Here is a 10545-nt window from a genome sequence, read left to right as displayed (position 1 = left end):
GGGAAATCAAGAGAAAATGAATAGTGAAGTAACGTGGTTTTATTTAGCACATAGGAGGCTGAGAGGGTAACACTTTCAGGAGAGAATGCGGACATCTCTGAATGGGAGAGCGCGCCACCTGCTGTTGTGAAGTTTCAGTACTAAGGTTCTCTCAAAACACCAGTACTTAAGTTGTGTGGCCCAAGTAAGGACAGGTACAACAGCACTTTGGGATTTTTTTTTGGGGGGGTGGGGGAATCACACCCAGTGGTGCTCAAGGGTTACTCCTGGCACTGCACTCAGAAATCACTAGAATCCTAATATTTAAAAACTGGAAGAAGGGGGTCAGAGTGATAGTACACCAGATAGGGTGTTTGCCTTATATACGACAATCACCAAGTGCCATATATGACCCCCCAACCCCTGCCAAAAATGATTTCTGAGCATAGAGCCAGGAGCAAGCCCTGAGCTTAGCCGATGTGGTCTTAGAACAAAAAAATAGTAGATATTATACACAATGAAATACTACCAAGCTTTAATAAAAATGTTCTTTCCATATGGTCCCCCAAGCACCACCAGGAGTAATTCCTGAGTGCAAAGCCAGGAGTAACCCCTGAGCATCGCTGGGTGTGACCCAAAAAAAAAATGTTCTTTCTTATATGAAGTCCTTATGTTTTGTTAGATCTTTTTGATTAGTCCAAAAGTCTTAAACAGTTCCACAAAATAAGTTGGAAGTAGAAAGATAAATACTGGATTACATCTGATTTTTTTTATTATTGAATCACCCTGAGATAGTTACAAAACTTTCATGTTTGAGTTTCAGTCATACAATGATTGAACACTCATCCCTCCACCAGTGCACATTCTTCACCACCAATATGCCCAGTATACCCCCCCTTTCCAGCCCTCCCCCTGCCTCCATGGCAGACAATTTTCTCCATACTCTCCCTCTACCTTTGGGCATTATGGTTTGCAATACAGATACTGAGAGGCTATCACATTTGGTCCATTACCTACTTTCAGCACACATCTCCCATCCCAAACAATTCCTCCAACCATCATTGTCTTAGTAACTTATGCTGCAATGAACATACAGGTGCAGATGTCATTTCTACAGTGCTTTTTTGCACCCTCCGGATATATTCCCAGAAGTGGTATTTCGGGGTCATGTGGAAGCTCAATTTCTAGTTCTTGAAGGAATGCCCATATTGTTTTCCAGAAAGCCTAGACCAGTCAGCATTCCCACCAACAAAACAGAGAGTCCCATTCTCCCCACATCCATGCCAGCACTGGTTGCTTTTGTTCTTTTGAATGTGTGCCAGTCTCTTTGGTGTGAGATGATATCTCATTGTTGTTTTGATTTGCATCTCTCTGACGATTAGCGACGTATAGAGCATTTTTTCATGGGCCTTTTGGCCATTTGTATTTCTCTTTTAATGAAGCTTCTGTTCATTTCTTATCCCCACTTTTTGATGGGGTTGGAAGTTTTTTCTTGTACACTTCTACTACTGTCTTGTATATCCTGGTATATGTTAATCTCTTATCAGAGGCATATTGGGTAAATATTCTTTTTATTATTTTTAATTGAATCACCATGAGACAGTTACAAGCTTTCATGTTTGAGTTCCAAACATACAATGATCAAACACCCATCCCTCCACCAGGGCATATCCTCCACCACCAATGTCCCCAGTATACCCCAACCCTTTCCCACCTTCCCTCTGCCCCTATGGCAGACAATTTCCCCCTCTCTACTTTTGGGCATTATGGTTGCAATACTCTCCATGTCCATCCACTTATAAGCAAATTTCATGACCACCTCTCCTAGAAGCTGCATAATATTCCATTGTGGAGATGTATCAAAGTTTTTTTAACCAGTCCTCTGTTCTCGGGCACTCAAGTTGTTTCCAGATTCTGGCTATTGTCAACAGTGCTGCAATGAACATATAGGTGCTGATGTCATTTCAACTGTGCTTCTTTGCACCCTCAGGATATATTCCCAGAAGTGGTATTGCGGGGTCATATGGAAACTCAATCTCTAGTTTTTGAAGGAATGTCTATATTGCTTTCCAGAAAAGATTAACCAGTCAGCATTCCCAGAAACAATGAATGAGCGTCACTTTTTCCCCCCATCTACACCAGCACTGGTTGCTTTTGTTCTTTTGAATGTGGGCCAGTCTCTATGGTGTGAGATGATATCTCTTTGTTGTTTTGATTTGCATCTCCCTGATGACTAGCTATGTGGAGTATTTTTTCATGTGCCTTTGGCCATTTGTATTTCTTTTTTGAGGAAGCTTCTGTTCATTTGTTGTTGTTGTTGTTGTTGTTGTTTTGCTTTTTGGGTCACACCCGGCAATGCACAGGGATCACTCCTGGCTCTGCACTCAGGAATTACCCCTGGCAGTGCTCAGGGGACCCTATGGGATGCTGGGAATCGAACCCGGGTCGGCCGCGTGCAAGGCAAGCGCCCTACCCGCTGTGCTATCACTCCAGCCCCCAGCTTCTGTTCATTTCTTCTCCCCATTTCTTGATAGGGTTGGAGGGCTTTTTCTTGTACAACTCTAGTAGAGTCTTATGTATCCTGGATATTAATCCCTTATCAGATGGGTATTGGGTAAATATTCTTCCCCATTCTGTGGGCTCTCTCTGTATTTTGGTCACTGTTTCTTTTGAGGTGCAGAAGCTTTTTAGTTTGATGTAGTCCCATTTGTTTATGTTTGTTTCCACTTGCATGGTCAGTGGTGTTTCATCCTTAAAGATACTTTTAGCTTCAATGTCATGGAGGGTTCTACCTACATTTTCCTCCATGTACCTTATGGATTCAGGTCTGATATTGAGGTCTTTAATCCACTTTGACTTGACTTTTGTACCTGGCATTAGACGGAGGTCAGAGTTCATTTTTTTGCAGGTAGTTATCCAGTTTTCCCAGCACCACATGTTGAAGAGGCTTTCCTTGTTCCATTCCACGTTTCTTGCTGCTTTATCAAAAATTAAGTGGCCATATATCTGAGAATCTGGAACAGAATATTAAATTCTGCTCCATTGGCCTGTGAGTCTGTTTCTAGCGCAAAACCATACTATTTTACTTACTACTGCTCTGTAGTACAGTTTGAAGTTGGGGAAGGTGATTCCACCCACCTTCTTTTTCCCAAGGATTGCTTTGGCTATTCCTGGGGAGTTACTGTTCCATATGAGTTTCAAGAGTGTTTTGTCTATTTCTTTGAAAAATGTCATGTGTGGGTCTGAAGTGATAGCACAGCAGGAGGGCATTTGACTTGCATGCAGCAGACCCAGGTTCGATTCCCAGCATCCCGTATGGTCCTCTGAGCACCGCCAGGAGTAATTCCTGAGTGAAGAGCCAAGAGTAACTTGTGCAGCATCGGGTATGAACCAAAAAGAAAAGAAAAATGTTATGGGTATCCTGATAGGGACCACATTAAGTCTGTATAGTGCTTTGGGGAGTATTGCTATTTTGATAATGTTAATCTTCCCTATCCATGAGCAGGGGATGTGTCTCCATTTTCTAGTGTCCTCTTTTATTTCTTGAAGTAGTGTTTTATAATTTTCCTTGTATAGGTCCTTCACCTCTTTAGTTAATTTGATTCCCAGATACTTGATTTTCTGAGGCACTATTGTGAATGGGATTGTTTTTTAAGTCTTTCTTTTTTTTCATTATTTGTATATGAGAAAGCCATGGACTTTGGGGTGTTGATTTTGTAGCCTGCCACTTTACTATATAAACCTATTGTTCCTAGGAGCTTTTTTTGTAGAGTCTTTAGGATTTTCTAAACAAGTAGTCCACAAATAGTGATAATAGTAATAACCTCTTCATTTCCTCTCTGTATACCTTGGTATCTTTTTCTTGCCTAACTACTATGGCCAGAACTTCCAGTACACTGTTGAATAGGAGTGGTGAGAGTGGGCAACCTTGTCTTTTCCCCGATCTTAGAGGGAAGGCTTTTAGTTTCTCCCCATTGAGAATGATACTTGCCATGGATTTGTGGTAGATGGATTTGACTATATTGAGGAAAGTTCCTTCAATGCCCATTTTGCTGAGAGTTTTCATCATATAATGGGTGCTTCAGCATTGTCAAATGCTCTCTCTGTTTATTTATATGGTCATACGGTTTTTATCTTTTCTTAATATGATGGATTATGTTGATTTGCGAGTGTCAAACCATCCTTATATCCCCGGGATGAATCCTACTTGGTCATGGTGTATGAGGTCTTTGATGAGTCGTTGGATTCTCTTTACTAGGATTTTATTCAGGATCTGTGTCTGTGTTCATCAGGGATATCAGCTTGTAAGTCTCTTTCTTTGTGGTCTCTGTCTGCTTTTGGGATCAGGGTGATATTTGCTTCATAGAAACTGTTTGGAAGTGTTTCTGATTCTTCAACTTCTTGGAAAAGCTTTAAAAGAATTGGGAATAAGTCTTCTTTAAAGATTTGGAAGAATTCAGTAGTGAATCCATCTGGGACAGGATTTTTGTTCTGGGGAGACTATTTATTACTGTTTCAATTTCCTTGATGGTGATAGGTCTGTTCAGGTACTCCAGGTCTTCTTGGTTCAGCCTCTGGAGGCTATAGGAATCCAGGAATTTATCCATTTCGAGGTTTTCTTGTTTCGTGGAATAAAGATTCTCAAGGTAATCTCTGATTATTCTTTCAATTTCTATAGTTTCTGTTGTGATGTCCCCCTTTTCATTTCTGATTCGGCTTATTAGGATTTTCTCTCTCCCTTTCTTTGTGAGTCTTGCTAGAGGTTTATTGATCTTTTTTATTTTCTCAAAGAACCAGCTCTGTTTCATTGATCTTTCAGAATGTTTTGGGGGCTTCCATCTCGTTAATTTCTGCTCTAAGTTTTATTATTTCTTTCCTCCTGCCTGGGTTGGGCTCCTTTTGTTGGTCATTCTCCAAACTCTTAAGCTGTGATGTTAGGTAGTTTATGTGGGCTTGCTCTTCCTTCCTGAAGAATGCTTGCAGAGCTATAAAATTCCCTCAACACAGCTTTTGCCATGTCCCATAATTTCTGGTAGCTCGTGTCCTCATTTTCGTTCGTTTCCAGGAATCTTTTGATTTCCTTTCTAAGTCACTCGTTCAGTAGTGACCTGTTTAATTTCAGGTGTTTGATTTTATTTTCTGTTTGTGTGTGTGATTCACTTCTATTTTCAGCACATCATGGTCTGAAAAGATCATTGTATTTCACATCTATGTAAATAAGATCGAAGTGAGCAAGTGAATAGGGCATGTGCAATGGGGGGGAAAATGATAGGCTTTTGTGCATATAAATAAGAACAGCAGGCCAGAGCGATAGTACAGCAGGGAGAGGCACTTGCCTTGCATTCTGCCAACCAGGGTTGGATATCCCATACCCCTTATGGCCCCCTGAGTCATGCAACGAGTAATTCTTTCTTTTTTTAATTTTTTGGTTTTTTTGGTTTTGGGGTCATACCCTGTGATGCACAGGGGTTACTCCTGGCTCTTCACTCAGGAATTACCCCTGGCGGTGCTCAGGGGACCATATGGGATGCTGGGATTAGAACCCGGGTCGGCCGCATGCAAGGCAAACGCCCTCCCCGCTATGCTATCGCTCCAACCCCCAACAATGAGTAATTCTTGAGCGCAGAGCCAGGAGTCAGCCCTGAGCATGGCCTGGTGTGACCCCAAAAAATTAGAGGAAAGAAAGAGGAGGAAAGAGTATCAGTTGGGGATTATCAGCAATATAGGGGTTGGGATGGAGTAAACAAATTAAAAAGAAGTGAGAGTCATGGTGGAGAAATATTGGCACTTTGGTGATAGATGAGGTGCAGGAAGATTTTGGGTCTACCCATCATAAATATTAACAATATAAGCTGAATAAACAGTGAAAATGCATGCTCCCTTATAAATTCTAAACACAAATACGTCTAAATTTCCCAAATCCTAGTATCCCAGAACAACTACACATCTCCACCTGGACCTAGAATTGAAATTGTAATCTGAAATCCAAAGCACAATCTTGATCTCAGAAACAAATTGGCCCTTTTACCCCCATTAGGAGATATGGAGAGATTGAAGGAATTGCATCCTGCTAATATTCAGGGATGTTATTTCTTGCTTCTTTATATCATTTGATTATCCAAACATCTGAAACAGTCTCCCTGAAGAAACCTCTGCTTTGTAACAGGATAGCTTGACATAGCAGAGTGATTCTATGGAAAAAGAAGTCACTACATCACGCATACAAAAGAATGTCTTGATTTGTCCCAAGAAAAGAGAAAATTTCCTTTCAAAGTTTTTTTGTCTGATTGTTAATTTTCATTTTGAGCCACACCTGTTGGTGCTCCATGGCTATTTTCAATTCAGTGCTCATGGGCAATGATGGTATTGTTCAGGGGACCATGCAGTGAGAGGGACCAAGGTAAGGCCTTAAGCATAAATGCACACTAGCCCTTTGCTATGTCATCAGCCCTCAAAGGCTTGTTTTATCCGGAATGAACTAGAACGATGAAGCCTTTCCACATCTCTCCCACAATTCAGTTGCATGACCCAGCTACCAGCCTTCACCTACTGGAAGACCACTCTGGATATGCTTTACCTGATTCCCTCACTCCCTTCAAGTCTTTGTTCAAATTTCAACTTCCAAACAGGGTACCGCCAGGGCTGGAGCGACAGTACAGCAGGCTGTGCAACTGCTTTGGATTCCAGCTGGCCTGGGTTCGATCCCCAGCAGCCCATTTGGTTCCTTGAGCACCACCAGGAGTTATCCCTGAACACAGTGCCAGAAGTAACTCCTTAACATTGATGGGTGTGGCCAAAAAATAAACACACAGGACACTTCCAACTTCTTACATAAGTAAACATCCAGGCTGTTGCCCCCTCCCCGACTCCATGCTTTTTCTCTCTCATTTCTGCTTCATTTCTCAATCTGCATGGCATCTCTGCTTAAGGCCTGTTCAATCAGGGCTGGTCCCAGCACACCAGGAGTGATCCTTGAGCTGAGAGCAATGGATATACCCTGAGCAATGTCAGGGGTGGCCCAAAATCAAAATGGATAAACAAAATTAAATGTGCTCTTAAAAAAATTTTTTCAGGGTCGTGTCATGCTAGGAATGTACTCTACCACTTATTTTCCAGTCTCCTATTTTCACCCCAAGGATTATTTTTTTTAGGATTTTGTACCAGTGGTACAAAAAGCCATGGAGGGCCAGGGATTGAACCCAAGCCTGCCACAGGTTACACATGTGCTCAGATTCTCTCCAGTACCAAAATAAGAAAAGGATTTGTGTATGGGGGTGGGGGTGGGGAGGGGGTTTGAAGTCATAACTAGTGGTGTTCAGAGCTTATTCCTGGTTGTGAACTCAGGGATAACTTCTGGCTGGGTTAAGGAGACCCTATGGGATGCTGGGGATGGAACCCAGGCCAGACACAAGTAAGGAAAGTGCCTTAACTGTTTGGCTAACTCTCTGTAACACAAAATACTTTTTTAAAAAAGTTTTCAGGCCACACCCAGTGTGCTCAGGGGTTATTCCTATGTGCTCAGGAACTCTTCCTGGTGGGGCTCTGAGGACCATATGGGATCAAACCTGGTTGACTGAGTGCAAAGCAAATGCCCAACATACTGTCCTAAATTATCACTTGCGTGTGAGGTACGATAGCTCAGACCTCACACCTGAGTGATAATTCTTACATGACAGTTCTTATATATACAGAGAATTCAAGGCCAAGGCAGTTTGGAGGATGGCTAAATATTGTATATGTACCTTCCCAATAGCCCCTTGCGAGATTCAAGTTTAGGTGTGGAGGCTGCTGGGCCTAGCCAGAAAAAAATAATTCTCATGATTTCAATATCATTGCCCAGCAATAATACCATTGTTCCAGCAACTTCTCTTAAATCATTGTGTTTCTTATGAAACAAGAAATGTCAACAGGGTGTATAGTGCCACCAACAGGTCAACCTGTACCTGCGGGGCGAGTACATCAGCAGCCTGATGGTGCCTTCAAGCTTCCTGATACCCCAAAATTGCCGTTGTGCCTTTGGCTGTACCCCAACAACTTGGGACCAAGTTTACCAAGAAATTAAACGACCAAAAGTTAGGTATGAGGGAGCCATGCCCACAAACCACCTCCAGCTCATCTATACAAGCTCATTGATTTGCCTTATTTTGGAGACCCATAGATAAATCTTAAAAGAGATCCAAAGCCACAGTTAAGCTCGGATCCACGCATGGCTGAACGGACCAGGGTAAATCGAAGGGGGGCAGGTTGACCTGTGCCTGCCCAAGCAGAGCCCCCAGCAGCCACTTGCTTCCACAACCTAAAATTGCCACCATACCCCTGGCCTGACTCTACTATCTCAGGACGAACCTCACCAGGATGTAATCTGTTGAAAATTCTGGTATGCAGGTTTTGTGACTGAAATCTCCAGGCTTTCTTGGGGTCAGGATGGGCTACCTCACCCAACCTCCCTGTACTTCCGGGAGCCTTGGCAGTCACATCTCCACCCCTAAGTGGCCACCCTATTGAAAAGCTACTCCGGCCTTACCATCCTGATAAAAATACCGAATGCCCTTAACAGACACCATGACCTCTTAGCACCTGTATTGCAAACCATAATGCACAAAAGGAAAAGGAGAGAAAGAGAAGGAAAGTGCCTCCCATAGATAGAGGCTGGGGGTAAGGGGTGGGGCGTTGGGGGATGGTTGTAGGGAAATGGGGGACATTGGTGGCTAGAAATGTGGAGGTGGAGGGATGGGTGCTGGATCATTGCATGACTGAAACCCAATTATGAACAGCATTATAATGGTCTATCTCACGGACATCCAATTTAAAAAATTTTTTTTAAAAACATAATGTGGAGTTCATGCCCAACTCAATCGGCTTAATCAATGGCTGAATAAATATCCGTACTCCTACATTTAAAAAAAGGAAAAAATAAAAGAAGAAAAGAAATGGCGACAGTGTGCTAATATATGTAATGATGCAAAATGTCCTTTTGACGATAAGACAACCCCCAACAAAGAATTAACAATATATAACTACAGGCACACATTTTCTTATTTTTATTTTTAATTGTTTTGGTTTTTTTGGTCAACCAACAATGCTCAGGGGTTATTCCTGGCTCTGCACTCAGGAATAACTCCTGAGTGTACTCGGTACTCGGGAGACCATATAGGATGCTGGGGATCAAACCCAGGTCAGTCGAGTGCAAGGCAAACTCCCTACCCATATTACTCCAGCCCCAAGGGATACATTCTCAATGTATTTTTTTTACAATTTTTCATATTGAACACCTTTGCATCTATAAAAATATATCTTACAAGTTTAAAGCACTTTTTATCTTGAGCCAATGGTAATGTACTCACAGGTGCTCCTGGCAGTACCACGGACCAAACAGTGCCTCTGGCCTTCCACAAGCAGGGACTCAAGCACTATGAGCAATCTACCTTCCACTCTACCCTTATGTTGGAAGGAAATTTTGGTAAAAATTTTTAAGGAAAATATAAAATTATACTTTATTCTCAGCTGATCACCAACATATATTTAACATTTTTCCTGAATTAATTTTTTTACCCAAAAATTGCATTGAAAAGCATTTTCCAAACTTAAGTGGTCTGATTACAATGAACTCATAATGCAATTACCAAAAAAAAAAAGCCCCAAACTTTTGTTGCATGCCATTGACTCCATCCTGTGGCTTCCAAGAAAAATCTGGGGTTCTGCTCAAAGACAGCTCACAAAGGATTAAAAATTAGGAGTTTACGTGCCATATTTTTAGCAGGCACCCATAAAAGTAATGATTATTCTTATATTTTCTCTTTTTCCTGCAGACAGCTAAGCCATATAGGAATATAGACTTAGGAAGTGCATATGGGAAAGATAAGAAAAAAGATGCAGGGGCCGGAGCAATAGCACAGCGGGTAGGGCATTTGCCTTGCACGCGGCCGACCCGGGTTCGATCCCCAGCTTCCCATATGGTCCCCCAAGCACCGCCAGGAGTAATTCCTGAGTGCAAAGCCAGGAGTAACCCCTGAGCATCGCTGGGTGTGACCCAAAAAGAAAAAAAAAAAAAGATGCAGAATAGCTTCTTGTCCAAGAAAAGAATTTGTTCTGGTGAAAATATAATCAGTTTCTGCAGGCTTGATATTCTGAGGCTTTACTTTCGGTAGTTTTCTTAAATTCTTTACCATCAAACGTTTTCTGTCCTGTAGGAATTCTTTTATGACGATTGAAGTCAGAGTTCTATATGACTGTTTTCCTATATTCTTTGCATTCATGGGGTTTCTCTCCTGTGTGATTTCTCTCATGTTGGGTGAGCTGTGACATCCATGAAAGTTTTCCTGCATCTTTACATTCACAGGATTTCTCTCCTCTGAATTCTCTCATGCTCAGTGAGCCAGGGTTTAGATGAGAAAGTTTTGACGTTCTTTACATTCATAAGGTTTCTCTTCTTTATGAATCTTATATGAAGAGTAAAGCATGAGTTCCTTGAGAAAATTGTCCTAATTCGTTACAGTCATAAGGTTTCTCTTCTGTATGAAATATTTCATGGCTTGGTTTATAGGAGAAAGTTTTCCTAAATTCTTT

Source organism: Sorex araneus, chromosome 2 (genome assembly GCF_027595985.1).
Source record: "Sorex araneus isolate mSorAra2 chromosome 2, mSorAra2.pri, whole genome shotgun sequence".
Lineage (NCBI taxonomy): Eukaryota > Metazoa > Chordata > Mammalia > Eulipotyphla > Soricidae > Sorex > Sorex araneus.
The sequence above is the reverse complement of the archived record's forward strand: the minus strand, read 5'-3'. Positions refer to the sequence as shown.